Source organism: Manacus vitellinus, unplaced genomic scaffold, assembly GCF_001715985.3.
Source record: "Manacus vitellinus isolate BGI_N305 unplaced genomic scaffold, ASM171598v3 scaffold_2_pilon, whole genome shotgun sequence".
Lineage (NCBI taxonomy): Eukaryota > Metazoa > Chordata > Aves > Passeriformes > Pipridae > Manacus > Manacus vitellinus.
This window is the reverse complement of record NW_021940208.1, coordinates 6,650,479-6,676,512: the sequence shown is the minus strand read 5'-3', so window position 1 is coordinate 6,676,512 and position 26,034 is coordinate 6,650,479.

The window sequence follows — 26,034 nt, the reverse complement described above, 5'->3', positions numbered from 1 at the left end:
CACTTCAGAATAAACCACCAGGTTCAGCTTCCCAGTTGCTTCAACACCTGATGTATTTTAGAACTCTTCTTTAGGCTGAAAGCAGATCCCAGCCTTACTGGGATTGTACTGGGGGATATCCAGTCTAAGCGCCTGGCACTGCATGGGAACACTAGGGTAGAGGTAAGGGTAGACTACTGCAGTGCAGGGCAGTGGTGGGCTTCCTTCATCTGGAGCCCACCCTTTCTCTTGGCTGGCACCTTCCCTGGCACCTTCCCTACTACCAGTGGCCTCCTCTCTTTCTCCACACCTACAGGCCTCTTACTATTCCTTTAATAGTAGCGTCTTTCTATGGCACAAATGCTTATGGCTCCATGTCATTCCCCACTGTTTATCTCCGCCTGATTTTTCTTCCTCATTTTCCCTCCCTTCATGCAGTAGCATGCACTAGTTGAAGAGCTGTGCCCAAGTACTTCAACAGTGTGTTTTGTGTCTCAATGGGCACATTTCCAAGTGTTTGTAGCTGTAATTGGGGCCACAAATTGAAGTGAGCTCTCAGTGTGACACTTCAGGCCCTGATTAATATTTAATTAACATAGTCCTTAGGCAATGAGTCATCGCATAATGTTTCTTTTGCAATCTTACCCTGATTTTTGGTGTGTGATTCATGTAATCTTTTGTGAACTCTGTCACACCCTTCACCATCGTGGACAACAAACTCCCAATTACAGAATTCCACTGTGGGAAACCAAACAGGTGTTCAGGCTAGAGGCCCTGAAGCAGCAGCCCAGCCAGAGGCCTCAGAGATAACACTGGATTACACCATTCCAGTAATGAAATCAGGAGCTGTCGACAGACAAAATACTATTCTGACAGTATTGAATATTTGCATTTTTTATGCAGCTGGGAATCAGAATATACCAACTGTATTCTTTTTAACCTGTACAAACTTTTAGCAAGTAATCCATAAGTCAAGCCTTTGAGAACCAATTTCATTTGTAAACTCAGTGTAACATTACCATCTATTTCTTTGAGAAGACACTTCCTACGCTTCTAAAGGTGGCAAAAACAATTACTCTTTTGAGTAATAATTAATGAAAAAGCTGATACAGGTGTTACAAAACTGGGGATTTCCTCTCTGTAGCCTGACTCTTCTTGCAGTGTTCCACGCACTGGCTCTTCATCTCCACTGATGGTGATTTCTACTTGCTGCTTATGAATCACAGAGCCACCTTTCAAGTACTTTTTCAAGGCTATGTATTCAAGTGAGACCAACAGCTGTCCCCATGATGCTTAAGAACCCACTAAAGGACTAAGGCTTCAAAAAAAAGTTTAATCAGTTTAATTTTCTCTCTGCTCATTTTAGAAAAGAAGGCAGAGTAGTGCTGCCAGCCCATTCTTTAAAGGATGCAATGAAATCAGCACTGAGGGAGAAGAGCTGGGTTTGAGGAGTAGCTTTCCCCCCTTGCTGTGCTAAATGTTTATGCAAAGTGAAGGGAACTATAGAGTATTGGTGTGTGATGGACTGAAAGCTGTTGAGTAAATGTCTGAATTAAATTATGTTGGTTTTTCCCCTTTCCTTTTCTTGGCAGAAGACCTTAGCAAGTTGCCTTCTGCTTATTTATTGACACTGCTGTTTTCAACAACTCTGAATCGCTACATAAGACGAAAAGAAACAAAGTAGACTAGTATGGCACAGTAAACAGTTTGATAGGTCAGGCTATCATAAGCTTTCCAATGGGGAAATAAAACAGATAATATCTGGGTTGTTAAAGTCTCCCAAATGGGCAGCTGCCCAGTTTTCAGTAGGAACTCTGAAGAGCATTGCAGACATCAAATATGACATTTTTAATAGGGCTTGTGCCATCAAAACACAGCTGTGCTCAACAGGCGGAGCGGCCGAGCTTGGTTCTTTCATTAATTCTGTTCCTTTGAGCTATTTGCACTGACACGCTCCAGAATAGTGAGTGGGTCAGATCAAGGGTTTGTCTGGCTCGGTATCCTTCCTCAGAAGATGTCCAGAGGTACATCCACAGGGACCAGAGAAAGCACGCAACAATAGTTCACCAAAATGTTATTCTAGCTTTCAACAGTTTGCAGCTTGGCGGCTTCCTGAGTCAGAGGTGATGTCTCTGTTTTCAGTCATTCTCTAAGGTTTCTTTTTCATAAATTTATCCCTCTAGTCCATGTAAACTTCTTAGTCTTCATAGTACTCTGTACAGAGGAATTCCATGGTGAAAATAATATTCTTTTTAACCTGCCATCTGCTACTACATTTGATATTTCTTAGCTTTTCTATTGGAAGAAACAGATAATGACTGAAACCTCTTCACACTCTCCATTTTACTTGTTGTTTTGCTGATACCACTATAAACTGTTTTTCCCAGGATCCAGAGTAAGATGAGGCAGATCTAGTAGGCAGATATGGACCATTTTCTGTTCTGAGGATCAGTAACTTTGCCAAAAATGGACATTTCATGTAAGCAAACTGTGAGGTCATGTTGAATCTGATAAATAGTTAAGACTGCAAAAGAGGAGAATAAATAGGGAAAATGTCAAAACATTTCATTTTGACATTTTCAGAATGAAATATTTTGTATTTGACATTATTTATCTGAAACCTACAAAGTTCTCTTCTAAACAAGAAAGTGGAATGCAAGGCTTACAAAAAGACCAAATAAGCAAAAATACAACCAAACTAAACCCTTCACTTAGGATTGGATAAGAGATTTCCACTTAAACCAAAACTGTCTCAGATTGTTTTGTACAACATTTGAATAGAAATGTTGTTATATTTCCATTCAGACCAAATTCCTGCTGTGGAATTTTTCAGTATAGCTGTCTCTGTGGAACAGAGACATCTGCCATGTTCCCATCCCTATTTACAGGGCTCTGAATGGCTTCCCCTTTTCCCCAGTATTTTTGGTCCTTATTTTCAATTGCCATTCTTTTATTTGGTCACACATATTTATGTAATAGAAGGCAAGTACAAACTGATTTAATATTACCAATGCAGAAAGATCTGGCAAGACTTAGTCTTGTTTAACCTTCCAAACTAAAGGTTAGCAAGTAATATAGCTTCTCCATATAAATGCATAAGGACAGACATGTCAGGGAAAGGAGAAAATATTCACTGAGTGAAGATGATTTAAACTGAAAGACAAAATTGGCAAAAAATCCCAAACCACCTCATGTAAAAGAATTTAGCTAAGAAAACTTTTAACCATATGAGAAACAAATTTATGGAGACTAAAGGGAATAGAAGCATATATTTAGGATGGAACATGATCATTTTGTAAAAGACTTACATGATAGAGTAGTGTAGGATAAAACCCAGAAATTTTTGAATGTTTTGTGCCTTATTCAAACTTTATGGAAGTATACAGAAGTTATCTCATTTGCTACAAATCCAATATGTCAAAGGATCACAGCACTACTGCCACCCACCACATCAATATTGGCATGGATGAATATTTTGCTAAAATATATCTGCATGATGAACTGAATCCTTGATGATTGAATCCTGGGTAAACATGAACCAGAAAAGCTGAGACATAGACTCATTCCTAAAAAGGTTGAGGTTTACCTTATAAAGTGTCTACACTAAGCTGAAAACAAACTACTTCTTAGCTGGCAACATTAATCCTAAACTTTTGGAATTTTAGTTTGATCTGCGGATGTGGTTTCTACAAATTGGCTCAGGAAGGTGTCTTTGACTCCCAGGTGACACCTGCTGTCAAAGATGGGCTGTCTTCTGGAATTATCATTGTGAGAGAGAATAGCTGAACAGCGATGTAACATTTTAGGGTGCTTGGATGATCACTGTGGCTGGTGGTGTGATTTGTGCTGGAGAGTTGGTCACTCTTGTGCCTGGTACCAAAAGGGAAATGGTGTTGCTCCCATGTGAGGAGTTAAATGCCTGCTCTTTGCTGCTCTCCTTGCACTCATCACTCATTGAATGATGTCTAGAAAAGATTTTTACGCCATTTCCTGCCTTTAAAAGTACATCCCATCCTCAGTAGTGGCTACGTGCAATACATACTAGCCCAAAAAGTCTACAAGGTAGAAATTATTGTGCTATTTTCTTAGCATATTTTCTTACTCACATCTGTGGATTGAAGGTAACTTTAAATGTTGCAGCACACAGAAGTCAGCCAGGTAAGCCTCCATGTGCTATAAATGGTACAAACAGAGAAGTCGCTCTCTGCACTAAAAAGGTGATGTATGAGACATATGTGCCCAGAGGGAGAGAAAGCAAAGAGGAGCACATCATTGTGCTGGTCTGAATATTTGTGCATAATTTCCTGCAAAGCAGTTCAGCTTCAGCAGAAATGATGGGAAGGCATCACTGGGACCAGCCTGTACTTGTGCTCTTTGCTCAGGTTGGTGGGCGGACATCTGAGACCTGCCCATCACCATAGGATGGCCTGGCCACGCTTGGGCTGTGGCTGACCCTCGTCCCTGTCCCTTTACCTCCTGTGCTTTTCTGGCTTTGTGCTATGAGACATGAAAAGTTGTGGATGCCCCATCCCTGGAAGTGTTCAAGGCCAGGTTGGATGGGGCTGTGAGAACTTGGTCTAGTGGAAGGTGTCCCTGTTCATGGCAGCAGGGTTGGGATGAGATGGTCTTTAAGGTCCCTTTTAGCCCAAACCATTGTGTGATTCTATGATTCTATGATTACCATGTTGGGAAGGGCACTGCCCTTGCCGTCACTGTCACCCTCAGCCCCCATCTCTCCTGCCCTTGCCACACCACTGCCTGACACTGAGGGACATCTCAGCCTATACATTGGTTTTAGGTATATGTACGTGTGTTAAAAATTACCCTGCTGACTTGAACACTTCGATGAGGATGAGTGATGTTCCTTTCTCACAAAGAACAGACTCGAATGACTACTCACTGGCTGTCCTACGGCACGGTCCTCAGTACAACATTTTAGAGGAGCCAGCTTTACCATCTGCAACTAAGGGCAGCTGCTGGCCACACTCTGCCGTGGGCTGTCCATGCCCATGGGCTCAGGGCGACACCGGGGGCATTAATACACAAGCACCCCCGGGTTTATGAGGTGAGGTCTTTAGTGTTTGTGCTGCTTTCCACTTGATGGCAGCAGAGCCCACAGCAACGGGTGCGGGCAGGTCTGCGTGCGGATCTCTGGTTGTTAGTGATGGGGAATGGCAGGCGATGAGTCCTCAGGGCAGAAACGCGGCTCTTGAAAAGAATATTAAGTATATTTCAATAATATGGATTTGGATAATTTGGATGTACGGGTAATAATATGGATTGCAAATGTAATGGTGGTGAGACCAGCTCTGACAAGAACTGGAGTGCTCCTGCCTATTTCCAGAAGCAAGAGGCATAAATACAGAGTCTTTTGCAAGAGATGAAATCTCCACCACTGTAACTATGTATGAGACCAGGTTTTCTCAAATTTTCTTAAAAAATTCAGTAACTTGGGAGAATATTTCATATTTCAGGTTAGTTTTGTCTGCTTTCAGTACAAACGATTTGTTCTGAATTTCAGTGTAATGTGCAAATAGAAAGCAGCCAGAAGTTTATAATTTCTGAGGCTGAGCCAGTTTTTGGCATCCACTTTACAATTGTTTTCAGGGAGGTGTCCACAAAAGAAGCAAAATGAGAAGAATTTCAGAGAATAAATAGAGAAATGCAGCAAGGACATAGATTTACAGAAAGAATATTTTCTGCAAGGTAATCAGCTGCTCTGTAGGCAAGTCAGGCTTTTAATTAGGTCTGTAGTTGCAGGTGTTTCCTAAGAGCCTAATCAGCTTTGGGGGAAAATATTATTTGAGGCAAGCTAGAGAAACTTAAACTTTTCTTAGCTCTGTCTCCCACATTTCACCTCACAGCTGCATAATTTACTGTGGTGGTTTTTAAACTCTTTTGGCATACTGCAAGGTCTGAAATGGAGGCTGGTCTTGTTCTTGTCTTTGCTCCAATGTTAAATTAACAGAAATAGTGCATATATTTTTCAAATCACATCAGACACTAGTATAAAAGTGATCATCTTCTTGGAAATGTTTGCCATTGCTATTCAATGGCTCTTCATTTTCCTGCCAGGATAAGTAATATATTTTAAAAAGACTAATTTCTCATTGTAAAGTTATATACTCTGTAAACTGAAGAAAAGAGTCAAAATGTCAACTGCTTTGGACATTTCTGTTTTGTTAATTCTGGTGGAATTGCAGGTGCCGTGTTATTTCTGCTGCTTGAAAAGCAGGGCAGAAAAACTTAGTGGAGGAAATTGGAAGTTACCAGAAAGCCCACCTACAGCTTTCCCTGACAAGTCACTTTCTGAAAATGTTTGCTCTTTTTGAAACAATATGCCACCCCACCATCTTGTGTCCCTTAAAAAGCACATAAACCCTAGAAAAATAAAGCCATGATAAAAAGCAATATCTTACAAAAATCGAAGAGGTAAACAGATGGGCGTATAATCCCTTGTCTTTTCTTGCCTCTGTTTGTCTTTCAAATGGAATTCTGGTGTTTCACATACTGCAGGGGCCATAGAAGGAGTTAGCAGGAATAGCAGTGATATTCAAGACTATGAGTTATTTACTTTCCAGATCTTCATCTGTTTTTCATGAGAAAGGCTCAAGGTAATGAAGTAAGACCCTACAGAGTGGACATCTCACTCCAGCTTCCTTGTCTTTTTTTTTTTTTTTAATGTGCTTCAAGTTCCCTACAGGACTAACTTTACAGAAACTTTGAGAGCTTATGGGATGTGTTGGTGGGATGGTGAACTGCCAGAGGCACTGGAGAGAGGCAGAGAGAATGATGCTCACTTTCTTTCTCCAAACCTTTTAAAAATTCCTGCTTCCACAGGTATTTCACTACTTTTTTTTTAAAATTTGCTAAAGCATATATTTGTGATTTAGTAACTTCTGCATGCTACAGGTATCTGTTGCACTAGTCAGTGTTAACTCTGAATTACTTATTCACTACTTTGAAACAGGGTTATGAATAGTGGGGTGTGTGCAAGAAAATCTAGATGGTGTGTCCATCATCTACATTGACACACACTGTTTTTTGACCTAAAATTACTCTATGACTGTAGTGCATGACATATTTTTAAAATTCTATGAATCACAATTTATTTTAATCTTTGGGGAATGTGGGAAATATGTTACAAGCCTCTGACACAAGTATCATAGCCAGTAATGTCAAAATTTTAAATTTGCCTAGGTCTTTATATTCCATTCATGGAAGGTTTATTAAAGAGTTAATGTATTATTAATCATTAGAAATATATTACAGTTGTAAATCAAGCACAAGTGCATCAGAAGCGTTTATAACCTGTGGTCGTGGATAAGCATTCACAAAAAAGTCACAAAAAAACTCCTATATAGGTTGAAATAACCATTTATTAGAACATTTATTACACATGCAGTAATATTTACAGCCTTACCTTGCAGGCAACTTTGATTGAGATTTATTTTTTAAAGTCTGAACTTTCTTGGTGAGAATTTCTGTGAAACTTCCTTGCTGCCTGATTCATCTAACGCTGCAGCTGAACGACACTGGGAGAGCAAAACCTGCCAATCCGATTTTACATGTGACAATCAAAGGCAAGGACTCTTGACAGGAACCTTTTAATGAATCCATGTCAGATGGATGTGGGTTCCTTCACTGGAGAGAGAAGAGTCTCACAACGTCTCACAGAGATCCCTTCTAATAGTAATTCATCTTTTGGAGATAGATTTTTCCACCTTGTTTTCAGAAGCAAATAATGCCAAGTGCCACAATTGGGACATTTTACTTGGGAAATGAGTTTCAGATACTAAGGGGAAACTAATTTTGAGACCTGTGATGGGGACTCAACCACCTGCATTTTGCTTTCTCTCTAACTCTGATTTGGCAGGAGATGTTTGATGTATTCCCCAGTGAATGACACAGCCTTGCCCACAGAGAAGCATAAACCTGAATGGGGAATAACAGCGCTCTGGCACAACTTCTTAGCATCTTCTTTTGTCTCCTTGTGCCACACGCAGAGATGAAGACTCTCCAAGGTACTTGTTGGTCAGTAAGCAGGGCTGCTCATACAGTTCAGTGCTACCACTCCTACAAGCCATGATATACTCTGATGCTTACTGCTACACACACTACCTAACATCTGTATCAAATAGCAGAGAAATTTGTAATTGAGTGTTTAGTGTGATTTATTCATTTAATTAGAAAGAGTTTGAAGAAACTGCTCATGGGGAGTTAGAAATACTAGACAATGGATGAAAAGATGCAATCCTAAACTATCGGTCAGATGTGGGCTCTGAGCTTTGCTGCTAGAACAGCTCTTGAATAAAATGCCAATAGACTTTCTGCTTCCTTGGTTGCTCAGTGTGACCTGGTAAAGACAGCAATAGGAACACCACTGCCTAATGCATAACAAAATCCAGGCTCTGGATCCCTGGTATCTCAGGGGGCAACTGCTGCAATAGAACAAGGCAAATTCAGGGTTATTCCGAATAATGGCAACTGCTAGTTCTTCCCTCAGGGCTTTTTTGGGTTGTTTTCTCAGAGATGGGCAGGATCCAAGCCCTGCTGTCTTATAAAATTACATATTTCAAACCTTTCAAAACATTACACATGACAGTTAGCCATTTAGATACACCTAGAAAGGCAAGCCCTATATTTGTAGTTTTTTCTCTGCCAAGTGTGTAATTTTCTTGTCAGACTAGAATCTTCTTCATACACAGGCATGCACACACACACAAGTAGAAATCTCCTGCTGTAGACTTTTTTTTCCTGGAAAGAATTACTTTTATTTTCTCTTTAGGAATAGCCTAAAAACTTATTTTATCCCTTACTGCTGTGTGGGAGGTATTAATTATCTGATGATTCCAGTTTATAGGGGTGAAAGGTTTTTGAAGTTTCTTTATAGTGGCAGAGATATGAGAAACACCTAAGTTACAGCTAGGAAGTTTTGGAGAGCAAATTTCTTTATTCAGGTATTATAGGGCTTTTATGCCCAACACTTCGAATCATTTCTGGGTAGATTAACGAAGCTCCAATTAAACAAAAAGAGACTATCATGTGCTCGTGCAAAGGTCTGAATAGAGTAACAGGAGGAATAGAAATTATAGAAATTATTCTGGTCAGAGAAAAAAAAAACCCACACAAAGAATCTCTATATCAGCCTAATTTCTTATGGAAATTAATTTCTCAGCTGGATTCCTTCAACTGAGGGTGTGTTATCTCTCCTCATTACACGTCTATTAATCTTTAAAATTAAACAAACAAACTCTTGTTCTTTCAACTTTTAGAAACAAAATATGTTAGAAGTTTTCGTAGTTTTGATAATACATTCTTTCTCCTCTTTTCCTCTTCTGGCATTAAATGTAACAGAATGAACAATGCTAACAGTTTTAGTTTTATTTTTTCCACTTGTTAAATTGAAAAATAACAAAGCAGCTTGGCAAGAGGGAAATGAAATTCTTCTGAGTACAGAGAAGATAAAGTTAGAGGAAACAAAGAGGGAAAAAAATCTTTAAAACTTCCTGTGAAGTTTTATTTCACTGAATCTTTCAGCCAACAAGCCAAAAATCTTCTCTTTGGCAGCTTCCCATGAAGAAGTCCGCTAGATGTAAAAGCTGGAAATCCCAGTGTGCATCTCTCAGTTTCCTTTCTACCTGCTCCAAGTTCTATGTTTTTTCATGAAGGATTGATGTCAGTTGTCTCCAATCAATGTGCAGCAAACGTGGCTGAGAAGGAATCTTTGTCCTACTTTTAGTTAGAGAACCTCTGCTTGTCTCTTCCACTCTCAAGGCGGGAATATCCATCTGACCTTCAGCTGCACTTGTGGAGAGCAAGAGAGACATAGGGTAAGATCATTTACTGTTAGAATAATAGACCTACACATGTCTAAAGATACTCTGATAAAATTATTCTCATGTAATTCCAATCATCTATATTTTTAGCCCATTATTAGCTTTTAAGTCTTAATTGGTGCCGGATGTGTCCATCACGTTACCTGTTATATCATCTGGCTGACACTTTAAAAGTAATGTAATGGGACATAAAAGTTTAAAATTAAAGACTACTTAATAGTACTTAATGTATAGATCTAAAAATAAAAAATCACAAGGAAAAATTAATACCAACTGGGCTAGCTCATAAAAGACCTGTACCATCAACCATGGATATATCTAAAAAACTGTTGTACTTTTACAAACGGATGAAAGCAGCAGCTGGTGTAAATCAGTACAGGTCCAGTTGTTTCAGTAGCGTTGGCACAGAATCTTACCCTTTAAACAAGGTGGCAAGGTGCTACTAGAAATGTTTTATTTATATTAAGTAACTCTATTTCTGGGCTTACAGCCCGGTAAGGTTGTTGTTCTCCAAACAACTAAAACAATTCTCTTTGCTCTAAAAACCTTCACCCTCTAAACAAGGAATAAGTTTTAAAATAAAAGTAGTTAAACTGTACAAAACCCCAAAACTGAAGATGCAGCCTTAACATAGCAGTTTTATCATGCTTTATGATGCAATTGTTGTAGATTTTGTTCCTGCAAGTGGTCTACAAGTTTTGGTAGTAACCAATACAATTAGAGATATCAATTTCAATCTTAATTAAAGTTGCCTAAAGACTTAGTATAATTAGTGGCAATTCTAAAATCAGTTTCCATTAGAATATGGTGGGACCTGACTCTAACAGGATCAACAACTATTTTCTGGTTTTCAGTAACCAGTGTCTGGAATAACAGAGGTAAAGAAATTCAACAGATATGATTTGAGGACTGAGAGAATGACACAGCAGAGACTGACAGGGGCCCCGAACACTCCCACGAGAGAGAGACTGCGTTACATATCAGCCTTGAAAGGCTTCTCCTGGACTAAAGTTAAAGGGAGGGACTTAAAGGACTGATAGAAGTGTAATACTATATATATATAGTTACCTTTAGTTTGCACAGTATTTATTTGTGTAAATAAATGTATATACTTCCCCTTCCCCCTATAGAAACCTCTGACCTGAAAGTTTCTCTCCGGTGTTGGGATAAATTGTGGGAAGGGGTGGGGGGAAGCCTGGAAATCGGATTCTGGATTTCTAGTGTGGCTCAAACTGCCACACACAGTTAATCAGATGGCAGTGCCTTTCCCCAAAAATGTGGAAAACAATCCAGTTTCAGAACTAGTATCAGAAGATTTTTAACAGAAATGGAAATATAAACCCTATAGCAGGTCAATAATGCTAAGACAATCCCAGGTGGAGGCAAAAAACTGGAATCCTTTATTGGACATACAGGCTGATATTTTAAGGTTCTGGGGTCTACATATTCGTGGGGGGGCTGAGCTATTACAAGCAGGGGGTTTTACAAGGATGAGGTAAGGGAAAAACCCAAGTTACACCTTTTGGGTTTAGCACATCATGGGGAAAAACTACTTATTTTAGGATTACATTTTTGGGGATTTACATGGGGGAGAGATATCCAATGTTTACAGAATACACAGGATACACAGAGAGGGGGAAAACAACAATGGATTTTATGCAGAGGCTTGATAACATCACAGCATAGTCTCTCTGTATCTTGGCAGGACATTCCAAACAGGTGACATCCTGTTTGGTCCTCAAATGCAGGTTTTTTCACCAGCTTTTGTAGCCCAAGGTTTCTGTTTAAACCCAGCAGTTTCTTTTCTGATATCCAACTTTTCAGACTCCAACAAAACCCCAGACTATTTGCCAGGGTAATTAGGAGAATAAACAGGCTTAACAAATTTAAGGAAAAAAGCTCTAAAGAATAAAATCTTTCCCCTGTATTGAAGCTCTTCACTTTTTAAAACTCCAGTGGATAGTGTCAGCTATTCAGCTTGTGAATGCTCTTTGTTGTCTGCCTCACCCAAACATTGCAAGACTTCAAATAAGCTGCCAAAATCTAGTATCCGAGTGAGAAATGTCCCCTTGTTGAGCACTGCCAAATTACTGCTGTCTGCTTGTGGGTCTCTGCTCCTGGATGATGTGCTGCTGAAGCAGCAGCAGTAGACTCACCTAGCCTAGTCCAAGTCAAAAAATAAACTGTATCAAAATTTCCTTCACTTTTTATGCTAAACAGACCTTCACAACTGCATCCAGTTCCAGGTTCAAACAGGCTTCATTTGTTAAGAAGCTCAAATCTAAAAACCTATTTTAAAGAAATCTTATAGGCCTGAAAACATAAGTAACTATTTGGATCTTCAGGTGCTCTTAGATACCTCATACCAGTTTATTGCCATGATAATTTCAAATAGCAAGATAAGATATATAAAGTAGACAGTATATATTATGTGCTATATAGCACATATATAATATAGCATATAAGTATATAGCTGAAGTCCATTCACAGCTATCAAAAAATGAAGAGCCATTGCTGCCTCAGCTCAGCCAGGTAGGGTGGGGCTTGTGGCAGCCACAGGGATGGGACCAGTACCCAGCTCCTGCAAGAGGAGCCCTTTGGGCATCTCAAAGAGATGCAACCTCCTCACCAAGGGGAACCTTGCTCTGTCTTACTGTCAGTACGGAAAATTGTGTTCCACTATCTTGGAGAGAGCTTAAGAATTTAAGTTATAAGGGAGATACAAGGTTGAAAGTTGACTTTGTCCTACAGTTAAAAATTGCAGCAAACCTGGGTACATGGAAGTTCTCCACTCCCAGGACCATTCCAACTGGTCTCTGCTTTGATGAGACAATGGACTGACTGTGAACTGGACCCACTGGAGACTGGACCAAATGTCACAATCAAGCATTTCACTTATTGCTACAAGAGCTCTTTAGGTGGGAATTTCAAACAGCCATGGAGATCCCTCTTGGTACCTTTTGCTTTGTCTAGATCAATCCATAGGCACAATTTGTATGCTTCAGTGAGTTGACTGACATGCTGGGTGGAGAATCTGGACATCCCAGAAACTCCTTCAGGCAGTTGTTACTGCAAAATTGACCAAACTCTACCTAGATAAAACACATGCAAATAGTGTAAACTCTTCCTACAGAAGGAAAATTGGTCACATAGCACAATCTTCTGTTGTCAGTTATGATAGATAGGGGATGTTTCTTACACAGTGTCAGGAGTGATGGATCTTGGATGTTCTGCAGTGGTCATGCAGCAGCACAGGCCAGCTGGCTGTGTGACCATTATGCAGCTTTTACAGTTTGCTTAAAGGCTACTTTTACAATTCTTTTCTCTGATTAGTTTGTAATTTCCTTTTAGTGGCAAATTACTCCTTCGGAAAGGGGATTTATACTCCCAAAGCTCCCCACACAGTAGAAACTAGTGTACACGTGCACAGATGAAACCCTCAATAAACAATTTAACTTGTGCATATAGGCACATTACAGACAGCTTACAAGGGATGCTGGTTGCTGGCCAGGCTTCTCCAGCCTTTTTCCCTTTTCCCTTGGACATTGCTGTCTCTTCTCTGTCTGCTCCACTTTGACTGCTGCAGGCTTAAACAGGGTTGTTAAGCAGCCTTTGGTACCTCACCTGCCTTGTTCAGGACTGGCTCAGTTACCTCTCATGGCTCTGAATTACATTTTTGAGACTGAACCTGTGGACTCCAAGGGAAGGGTTTACACAATTACACCTGGCTGTCAGTATTCACTCAGTTACAGTAACTCCTCTCTGGGGGAAGAGGAGTACCCTATTACATCTGTCTTGTACTCTCCTAAAATGAGGTCAAAGAAAGTGACAAAAGCATATGTAAGGGTAAGAAAGTGTCTCTGCAATGCAGGGAGCAGCTCTGCATTTTGCTACTCAAAACTCCCTCTCAGACTTCATTGAACGTCTCCTGAAAAGCTCTTGAAATGAAGATCTGACTACTGGGATTCTTTGTTTCCTCGGAAAGGAGCAGTATGACTTACCACACACTTCTCTGTCTCATAGGGTTATAAGATCATGTCCCTGGCTGGCAGTCAAGACATTGGCTTGGATGGGTTACTTGGACTATAGTCAGGGATTGGATAACAAAGCAGTAGGAAGGATGAGGACAAATGAGTCTTGTGTCCATGTGCATATATGATGGACAGTGAAGCAGGGTGCAGCCCTTCCTTTGTTCTCTGTAGAAGACAAAAGACCCACCCACAAATACTCCCTTCCTGATTATTTTCACTTTGATCCTAACATGAGGTTTTACTCCACAAGGCTGTGGGCCATGTAGTATGTTCTGGCAAGGACCACATGCTAACCTTACAGATTAACTCCAGGAGGTCTCCAGCAGCCCAGCTCTGACACGTATAGAATTCATCATTGACACTCGAACACTCCTCCCAGCTTTGACTCTACCACCTCACACCATATGAAAGCAGCTGTGCCCTCTGGGCATCAGACTTCTCAGTGGTGTTAATTAAACCCTACAGGCTAACCTACGTCAATATAATTTCTTTTTATCCCATTCTAGATATGGTTGATAAATAGTGGCCAGGAAAAGATTTTTTTTCTGAGGGGGGTCAATGAGAGAAAAAATTTGAGCATTGCCCCCAAGAATAGCTGAGAAGAAAATGACATTGCCATCACTGGCAGATTTCCACCATTCATCTGTATTAGCAATGTGTTGGCTTTTGTCAATAAGATTTTATTTTTGTCCAGTTCCTCCTTATAGGTATCGGAATTCTTTATAGCCTGTTAGGCCACTGTGAGACATATTTAGAAACCCAATTAGTGGCCCTAAGGCTCCATTCCTCTGTCCCCAGGGGAACTCAATTGAAAATGTTTCAGGACTGTGCAGCAAAATAACATGGCTTATCACATGAGGGAAAACCTTTTGTGCAAATAAACTGAAATTAAAATATAGTCAGTGAAAACTGCATTCTCCCTGGGCACAGAGAGAAATGATTATGTGGCCAGTGTTGTAAAAAATGTGTTGCTTTCCAGAAAGGAAGAAAGAACCAAACAGAACTAAAATGCAAAAGCTGTTTAAGAACTTTCTTTCCATTTCATGTAAGTCTGAAAGATTGTATTTTAAAAATAATTTCTGTGCAAATAGCTTCTCACCTAACTTTTAAGGAGTATTTGGACTATATCTAACGTACAAGCAGTTTTAAAACATAATACTGAGGACTTAAGAGCACAACCACTGCATGACTTCCCTGTTATCAGTCATCTCCAACTTGTCCCCTATGCCCTCTTCAACTCCAATCCAAGTCACACTACAGGGGCAAGAGCCTAAGTTATTGTGCCCTATCTACTGCTAGGGCACAATAACATAATCTGTCATAAACCCAGGATTTATTTGGCCCACTTAATTTGGAATGACAGTTTTCACTGTTGAGAGTAGAACTGAACATTTTATCTCCTATCTCTAGGAAGTGTATGGTAGACCCACCAGGAAAATATTTCTCCAGATTTACCATGCTGACAATTCCTGAAGAAGTTCTCTTCTTCCTAGGAGATTGGAAAGGCAGAAAAGGCTCTTTTCTGGGAACTCTACCTACCTGCTGCTTCATGAGTTTTGTGTTTCAGGATTGCTGTGGCAATGCTGACTTACTTGCACTCTGCATTCAGTAAAATGCTAATCAAAGAAATAAAGTCTCAGATGTAGATTTTCAATCTCTGACTCTTCACACTCAGCAGAGTGGGATAATCCTCCAGGAGGAAGTGGCAGGAGAAGAAATGCTACTAGTTTATGACTGAGTTCAGTAAGTTTGCAAACCTATGGCATTAAATGACAAGTCCGTTCCATGACTGCAGGCAGCCCAAATGGTCCACTGAGTCTTCTGTCCTTGTAAAAAAAAAAAAAAAAAAAGAATCAGGAGAGAAAAAAGGAGCATCATTGTCTTGTCTTGTTCACCACCTGCACAACATTAGCACTTTGGGATAAACTTCCCTTGATGCTTATGATCCTGTTGCAGTCACACCACTTGACTGATGGCAGAACAGGGCCCTTAGCAATCCTCTTCCTGCTGTCACCAAATGACACCACAGAGCAATACTGTTAGCAGCTGTTCTCTTCCACATGAGACATTTGCCATTTTGCTCTAATTTTTACAGTTTAACTCCTATAATGGGAGCAATGACAGTATTTCATTAGGACTGTTCCTTAACCAGGAACTCCTCGAGGAGCACAACATTACTAAGCAGCCATTGCAGCTAAGAGTGAACAGTCCCTTTTATTGTTTGGTTATGTCTTCCTTCTCTAGGGATTAAACCCATTATTGAAGAAACTGGCCTAGCCATGACTGAACATTAATACAAGCAGTTTAAAACCAAAAAATACCCTACTATCCTTTAAATAAATGCAGACACGTTTATTTAAGCAAACATCAATCACGCAAATGCCTTTGGAACCTCCAACTAATTTCCTTCCAGAAAAGTGTTCAAACAACATGCTTTGGAAGTACTCTTGGCTTATAGTAAAACATATTCTGGTACTATCCTGTCCTGTTGTATCTAAACAATATTTAGTTATGTACTCTCTGTCTAGGAATATTTAGGCTTTTTTCTCCTTGCTTAGAAGTGCCCCATATTTTGAGACCAGCAATGCACTGGAATAGATAAAGACATTTTTATTGATTATTAAAAGGTAAACTAACAAACGGTTACAAGCCCAAGAATGGATATAACTAGTGGCATATTTATTATTGACGACTCACTGCTGAATGGAAACTAATTCCAAGGTCAGGCAAGGCCTGAAAATTTTGGGCTTTTTTCAGGATTGCTTAATTTTTCCTGGATGGTTATGTGGTTTATGCATGGATGTTGCAAAGGGATCTTTATGTATGATGGCACAGCATATTTAGAAGGGAGACTAACTAGTGCTGTTACTTGCCTGCTCCTATCTCTTGGTCTGACTGTCCTGATATAGAGATGGAGCAGCTCAAGACATAGAGGTGTACATCACCCATACACAGACATTCTTTGCAGAATATGTGTATAACTGAAATAGGCTCTTTCAAGCAGAAGAAAGGCATGAAGAAGGGCATGTACATAGCTCTTCACACGTGGTTTATCAACCTTGTGTTTGCCACAACATCACTACAAGCAGCACAGATGAAAACTGTGTTTTGATGCAGACAGATAACATCTGCTTCCCAGACTACCCTCAATGGAACAATGAGCATCTCCCTATTTACACCACAAAAATAGAGTAGTCTCCTGTGTCAACGTGACCAGTGAATCCCAAGAGTGTAATGTGAATTAATCAAGTATGTAATCAAGAAAAAGCCTAAGGACATGATACCTTCGTAGAGATAAAAGGACTTAAGAAGTCTTTGGAGCTAATTGTTTGGAGGCAGTTAGAAAGGTTAATAGAGTGTAATATAACGATGTATTTCCTCTGTAAAAGTAGCATTGCTTATCTATATTTACACTACAGTACACATCAGCACAAAAGCATTATCGTTAACTAGAAAATCATGTACCATTTAGACAGGCTTCAACACCTAACAAGTTATATGGCTTGGATATAAACTCAGTGAGCTTGACGTGTAAAATAGCTTGATAACTAAATGCTGTCTTTGTGTAGACATCACACTAAAGACCCTCATCTGCTGAAGTCTTCAAGGATCTCTCTTATTTTCCAATCAGTCTCAACACAGAACTACTACCAGAGGTGAAGAGACAGCTGCGACTTCACTGCCAGTGAGGCTTCAAACTCTGTCCCAGGCACAGCACCAGTCACACCATGGTTACCACTGTAGCATGGTGTCTAGAGGAACTGAGTTTCTAGAACAGGTGATTTCACTGTAAAAAGGAAAGCATAGCATGGTGATTTTTAGCATACTTTAAATTTTTTTCCCAAACAACATCTTCTCCTGAGACCTGGCTCTGGCCTTTGACTGCTACAGATTCTCACATCCATCATTCATTAGTAGAAACTGAATTCAAGGATCTTTGGGCTCTAAGGGTATTTCATTTGGGAACTCTGCCTGAAGTATCATTCATTAAATGAATATGGTTGGCATTTATGTTTTTTTTCCCAAACTTGCTTGATTACGCTTCTGCCTTGGATCAGCTGTGATAATATTTATTCCAATGGGATCTATTACTTTCAATGCAGGAAATTATTGCTAAATTAACTGGCTCAAAGTACTATTTATGCATATACTTATTCATAGAACTAGTTATAAAAATTGCTGGATTCCTTATTGATTGATATAACCATCCATATTAGTACTTAAGACTTTTGGATCTGTCATTATTTAGGGCCTCACACTAAAATTACTGAAGTTGAATGAAGGTACCCATTATCTTTGTCAGACTTTGGATCAGATTGCTTATGGTGAAGGTCCTTTAGATCATCTTAGATGTAGAAGAGAATAAGGGTTGTAAAAAAGACTGGGAGTTCAATCGATTTGCAAAGCTGCCATTTAACTTTCAAAGCAGAAATAAATCAAGTGAGATTTGCAAAGTTGAAAAAAAAAGTAGTTGATTTTGGAATTAAATTTAATTAGGTAAATCCTTAGAGAGTTTCAGAAATTTTAGAATATAATTTTCAATCAGTAGTTTTGTTTCTTTCAGGCCATTTATACTTCAGATAGTACTTTTTTAATCATGATACTTGGTGCATTTAAGGGCCAGTAGTTAGAGGACTCTGCAAATTTCCAACTGTTCGTGCATTCACTTATAATCATTCAGTATTAATTCTTTACATACTCATAGTACACTAGTCTTTCCTGTAATTCTCTCAGCAAAACACATGCTTTTCTTTATGCATGGAATTTAGGAGGTATGCAACCTAATTAGGACTGGTTAAAAATGTTGGACACAATTCTCAGAGTTATTAGTTAGAGCTCATTGGAATGAAATTAACTAACTTGAGCTAAATAATTTATTAACTAATTGACGTAATTAGTTAATGAACTAATTAACTCTTTCAGATAATTCAAGCCCAGGTTAGACAGGGCTTTGAGCAATCTGGTCTAGTGGAAGGTATCCCTGCTCATGGTAGGGGGGGTTGGAACGAGATGATCTCTAAGGTCCCTTCCAACCCAAACCATTCTATGATTCTTTGATTCTATAATCTGTTGACTTTATAAAGGAGATGCTTCCCTATACCTCTACTCCATAAAGATCCAGAACACAACTCTTTACTCAAGAATAGACACCACCAGGGGATTTTTTGTCTTTTATTTAAAGAATAGCAAGACAAATAAGAAATTAAATCTACATTCACATTTTAATATTTTCTTGCATTCTTAGGAGAGAGGAGAATTTTTATACATAACTGCTCCAAATGCCAATAGCCCTTTTGAACTCTGCAAGCTGCAGCAAAAAAAAAAAATCTGATTTCTGCAACCCACAGTAAGGAGAAGCTGTTCACAGATGCTCCTGAAACTCTAGAGTTATTTAAACTTTTAGTCTGCTTCTTTTATTTCCCAGCAGCATGGACATAGCCAAAGGCAATGCCTGTAGTACCACATTAAATGCCTTCTTTGGCATGGGGGCCAACTTTCAAGCCCTTTTCCCCTCCAAATTAGGGAGACCGTTTAATTGAGAATGACGCATGGCATGTGCCAAGTCCAAAACCATGCCTGGGAGCTGTTTAGGAAACTTTGAGCATAACAATACCCCAGGCTCTATCCTAACAATTAAACAGTATAAACGATCACTTGCTTGTGTCTAAAGACTGTGCCCAGGCTTTGTTTAATTTACTGTTATTGCTAATAGAATTACATGCTGGTAATACAAAGTATGTCAGGCTTTATCAATTCAGAGCTGTGCTTTGATGCTGAATATAGTTCAGAAATAGATAGGTCCTATAGTGGAATAAACTCAAAAGGAGATATTTCCTATTTAAGAACTACAAATATCTATTGACTAGATACATGTCAGCATATTCTCCAAGAGGATAACTCCCTGCATTGTATTCTGCCTGCTATACTCCTCAACAGGGTGAATGATTAGTATTTATAGATGTCCTATAAAAGTATTTACCCCAAATGGATGAGAATCCTGCTACCCCAGACCCTATTTCTAGCTGCAGCCCTCTCTGAGAACACACAGTTGCTTTCTGGGAGCATGGAGGAGCTGTACTCTGATGTTGGGCATCCTCCCTGCTACCCCCTTGCCGCAGGTTGGGCTGTGTGAGCCACACTCAAGCGTGACTTCAGACAGTGCAACTCTTGGTTAGATGCTGTAGCTACAGATTCTGCCTCCTCTGGAGATAGCTCTGTGCAAAACAGAAAGAAGTTGGCTCGTAGTCAGAGGAAGGTGATTTCTTGTTCATTAGAGGTTTTCAAGACATGAGAGGACAGGGTGCTAGGTAATCTCATGTGGGCTCCCCTTCCCATGAAAGGCTGGACCAGGTGATCTTTGGAGGTCCCTTCTGGATTCTGTGGTTGTTGCAGGATGTAAAGTCAAGAGTCTGTGCTCACTTTTGGGATTTTATTGTTGTTCTTTCAGTCTGTTAGTTTTTTCCTTACAGGCCACTGTTCTGGAGGAAGTTTTCCACACAAGAATTTGACTTTGCACTTGGAGATGAGAAGTAAGCTTTCTGTTTTATCAGTGGCAGCAAAAGGTTTGTGAACAGTTTCCTTACAGGGCTCAGATTCATGGAAGTAATAGAAGAATTTCACATTCAGATTAACTTTTTTTATGTCTTAACTCTGAAGATCCTGTAGAGACTTTAGAAGGAACCAGAAATATTTAAGTAACTGAGTTTACCAAAATTACACAAAATTGTTTAGAAAATTCTGAGGATGTGGGTTATTGCCTTGCATTTTTCTACTGCAGACAATATTCTTACCTGTTCAGCACATTAATTAAAAAAAATTTCAGAATAAACTATTTGGTGCATGGATATAGCCACTAGATGGGAGACAAGAGCTGGTTAGAAACTGGGAGCATCAGTTGGGGGTCCACTTGGGGAGCTCCTGTCAGCTGCCACCGCCAGCTGTGACATGTCACACTGGAGCTGCACACTAACACATCTGGGACCACTTTTACGAGTGTTCACAAGGAGGTTATTCACTGAACTGGAAACATTTCTTTATGAATTGGTGGTAGTGGTGATGAATTATTGAGGGAACAGGATATTTTAAAAATAACTGTGTTAATTTTCTGCCTCTAAATGGCATTGCCTTAGGAAATTCTCCTCTTTCATTTGCAGTGCTGATGGAAAAGAACATCTTTCACATTATCTCATCTACATGAGGTCTGTTAACAATACAGCTGCCAAATGCTTTTATTGGGCAGGAGTGGGATTAGCCTATGTGTTAGGAGGGTGGAATTCAAATCCTTAGAATGTCACAGACTTCCTGGGTAGCTTTAGGCAAGCTGTCTTTTTCCTCTGTATTTCAGTTCTTCCTCTGCTTCTCTTTTTTTTTTTTTTCCTATAGAAATGCCATATAATTGAACTTGCTTTCTTTCCTAGTGGAGATTAATACTATAGACTGTGCTATCATAATACTGCACAATATAGAAATGTCTTTGAAGCTATTTGTGGATACATTTTTTTAAATAAGAAAAATTCTGCATTTTTCAAAGTTTTCTGTGCCTCCTTATATTTAACTTTAGCCAGGGTAACAGAAATGTGGTCCAGCCTGTTTCCTAAAACTATTTGTAAAAACTGACCAAAGTAAAAAGATAAAGAAATGGAATAATTTTAAACAAAAAGACATACTCATCTCAGTCAAAAGGGGTGTGGGTTGAGTAACCAGAGGATGACCTCTGGCAAATGACTTCTGTAATATCCTGGTAGGACCCAGAAGCACAATCCAATATAAGTATGCTTTCACATCCCATCTTGCAAGTTATGATAACTTCACTGAGACGGATGGGGACCCAAGAGATCCCTCATCCCCACCTTTACTAGCTTTGGCAATGTCTTAATATGAGATCTGGAGCTTCTTTTACCTTTTTTCCCAACTCTCACCTTTTTTCTATCTTTTATTCTTCTCTTCTTCTTCTTTTTTTTCTCCTTTAGCCAAGTGTGTTTAGTAATGATGCTGGCAGAGTTCGCCTGTACACAGAGAAGCTAATTGAATCATACTAACATGTGTTCTTCAAAAAAAAGGTACAAAAAGGAGCACCAAAACCAGAATCTATACACCAAGTCCTTGTTGGGGTCTGGTTGCCTGTCCTCAAGGCCAGCTTTGACGTGGTCTCATCAGGGACCTCTGCCCCTTGGCTTGGGCTCAGGGCCTTGTCCTTTATTTTTGCAGATCCTGACCTGCTCTTCTGGCTGGGTGCTGTGGGACAGGGCTGTGGCAGGGAGTGGCTGGGGGCACTATCCTGTCCCCCACTGTCACCCGTGCCTTATTCCTCATCTGCCCTTGCCCAACACCTGCTCCTGCTGCTCCCTGGCACTGTATTTTCCACCCTTAGTAGCTGCTTTTCTTACTACTTCTTTCTCCTTTTGAAAATATGTCTTGCTTTATCCTCAAGAAAACAGGACAGTACCATTAACAGCTTCAGACCATCTCTCAGTGAAATTGTCTTTCATCTTCTCCCTACAGAGAGCTATCTAAATGATGGCCAAATGTGGGAAGTTTCCATTAAAAAACCCCTCTCTTTTACAAAAGAGAAAGGCATTAAATCATGTTGTTAAAATTAAAACTTAATCCATATTGTAACTATTTCTCCTTTAAGAAGTTTTAATAATGTTTACCATGAGATGGAGCAAGCCCAAATCTCAAATCTTGACTCAGATCTTCCTATCACTTAATATTCTAATATTAGCCAGGGGCTGAGTCTTACCAATGTTTTCAACTTCTATACCCATTTGGTCCACCAAAATACCATAAACCTGACTTTTTATCTGAAAAACCCCAAGCACTAAGCATTTTTCCTTGTCTGAGAAGGTACTTTATCTAGTCACACTGAAAAAAATTGGTAATAGATCTTGAATACCTGTTGCTAAAATTGTGTTTTAAATATCATACATGGAGAAGGCAGACTGGACTTTGGAGAAGCAGAAGCATATTCTGGCAGACCAGATAGAAACTTAGGCTTCCAAAATTCAATCCCCTGACAGGTACAGTCTGGTCTCGTCTCAGTGCCAGGTATTTTAACAGTTGCCCAGGTGCAGTCCTTTGTTAACAGTGGGGGTTGGCATCCCTGAACTCACCACTGCAAACCCGCTGTTCAGGGCTGTTTATTATCTGCTGCTGTGTGAATTCAGACAGGCATGTCTGCATCACCAAAAGGAATAAGTTCTTGGTCCGACCCTGGAGTTCCAACCTCTAATAATGCTGTAGAGGTTAGAGCTTTATTAATGGTATATGGAGATGCCCCAAAGGAGCTGCTGCCCTCTGCTGTACCTGTGATATCTAGGAAGAATGAGGCAGCCACTTCTGTTACATGATCCATTGTGCTGCTAACATAGGAGGATTAACTCATGTTAAAAAGCCTTCTGTGACCTCAGTACAGAGTTTTAAAATCTTCATGGAGGACTAAATAGCATTTAAAGCCCTCTCTGACTAGTCATTCAGATAGCCTTTCCTCTCTCCCTGTAGATTCTTCAACTAGCTTTATTATACAGTGAAGGGAGGATTTGTCTAGGATGATTTCTTACCTCAGCAATGTTTGGTCTCCTTCTCTGCTTCTGCCTCTCCTCTCCTACATTAATGGCCTATCATCAGCAAAATGTTCAAATCATGGAATGGTTTGGGTTGAAAAAGACCTTACAGATCATCTAGTTCCATTCCTACTTTTGGCTAAAAATGTGACAAACTACCACACACCTAGAACAGAGATATATAAATTGATGTTGCTCATTTGCTTTTCTCCCCTCCATTCCACAAGAAGTGATAGCCTTTCCTCATGGATTCGCAGGATGCTTCCTTGGCCTGGATTACACCTTAAGAGCAGAAGTGTTCTGCTGAATAAGGGAACAATTTACACAACACTTTAATTTGTGTAATGCTATTGCACTGCTACTAAGTATAGTGCTGTAGTGTACGTAGGGGAGGTTGACCCAGACTGAATGAACTGAGCAGAAATCACATCCATACTTTCTTTAAAGCTTCTCATTGCTGTGCTGCCAGAACCAGCAGCTGCTAAATGTCAGCAGCTAATATTTGTTTTTTCATACCATCCTTATTTGTCTGAACAAGCCACGGTAAAAATAACTATCTCCTATTTTCACTAGTGGTTATCACTAGATCTAGTGCTCTGGAGGAAGCTGTAACTAAAAGAAAAAGATTAGTCATCTTTACTGGGAGTGGCAGGGAGAACTGGAGTTAGAAGATTCTGGCATTCATTTCTGTGTCCATTGGCTACACCAGAGAGGTTAACCTGTAACTCTGGTATGATTCACAATATTACTTTACACAGGGAAGTTGCATCTTGCACAGCAATCATCTCCTTGCTCTATGCACTTTGCCCATGTTCTGCTCTTGTTCCAGCTACAGACAAAGGATATTCTGCAACTTCTTGGCTTCTACAGGAACCACCTGCTTGTTGACCCCCTCTGTAATGTGTCTATATCAGAGAACAAAATCTGTACTTGTAACCAACAGAGGGTATGATCCTTTTTTTCTGAGCATCAGGTAAGATCCCATATACTTCAAGTTCATCACCGTCCAAAATGAGATTGCCACATCCAGTCTCACTGGGAATGCTACATGTGCAAGATGTGCCTGGGAAAGTGCAAGCTCAGCTCCAAATCATGCCAGGTTTTTAATTAGAATTTAATATAGATTATTGCAGAACAGTGATTGTACCCACCATCTAATAAGCTCACTGGCACAGCCAGTCTAAATGCCTATTTATTGGGGTATGTAGCCTACCCACAAACCAGGATTGGCACACATGCACTTTCAGATTTCAAAGTCATGATTACCCTTTGCTAATCAACAGCAGTCTCCACCAAAATTTTCCTATTTAGAACATAATTTGTGATGTAAATTGGTGGATTTCCAAAGATATGCATGTATATATATATATATCTATATATTATTTCTGGACTGTTTATAATCCTTTAATGCAAACCAACAGAGGCAGACACCTTACTAGGACAGCAGTGGCTTCCATGAAGAAGCAACTCTTTGTCAGCTCAGTACTCTATGTATTCTCACATTTGTATGACTGTTAAATGCTTTGTTATTTTGCTGCTGACATCAAACTTATCTCAGATCTTGAGCTGAGAAAAGAAGAGGAAAGAGTAATGAAAAGTTTTAGCAAAAACAAAAAAGGGATAAAGTTAATAGTGTCATTTCTTTTTATGTTACATACAGGACTGTAACTGTAAATGGGTACCAGTACCCATTATATTGTTAGAAGTCCACAGCTAAGTATAACATCCATCATTAAATTAATAAGAATTATTATTTACCCAGTCTAAATGTACAGCACGTGCAAAAATGGATATGCTCATTATTTTTAAAATGTCTTTGTGAAATAAAGAACAGAATGAACTGTGGAGGTGATGTTCACTATCTTGATAAAGTAAATACCATTCAAGGGAAGTACTCCAGAAGAAGACAACAGTTGTTAGTGTGTTCTTTTGTTCAGGTAACTGCTTTATTTATGGGGTCTGGGACAGAGTTTTATGCAATTGACAAATCAAAAGCAGACATTGCAGTCAACAATGAATAAGATTTTTAAGGAGAAAAATGGGGGGGTTGTCAGGTTGTGGTAAGATTGGCTTCTAATTACAGTGTAGCAACACTTCTCTGTGAATGGAAGACACCATTTTATTGATGGGTAATAATTTGCGATAGTGACATTTCATGAATCAAATGGGTTGTTTACATAACGGAAAGTGAGTGAGTGTTTTACTGCTCTCCTTTACCCTCATCCCAGAAGTTGAGTCCAGGAAGAAAGGAGGGATGGAGGAAAGGTATTTTTAGATTCTTATTTCTCATTATCCTGCTCTGTTTCATTGGCAATAAATAAAATTAATTTCCCCAAGCTGAACATGTTTTACATGTGATGGTAAAAGCTGAGTGATCTCTTTCTGTCCTTATCTCAACCAACAAACCTTTCATCATATTTTCTCTCCCCTGTCCATCTTAAGGAGACGAGTGATACAGTGGCTTTATTGGGCACCTGATGGACAGCTGAGGTCAACCCACCACAGTTTGCATCCAACATGTGAAGCAAAGCAGCTCAAAAAAGGAGCAGAACCTGAATCCACACTTATGCAGATCCAGGGGACACGAGGCTGCATGCAGGGAGGGGAAAGAATGGCTATTCT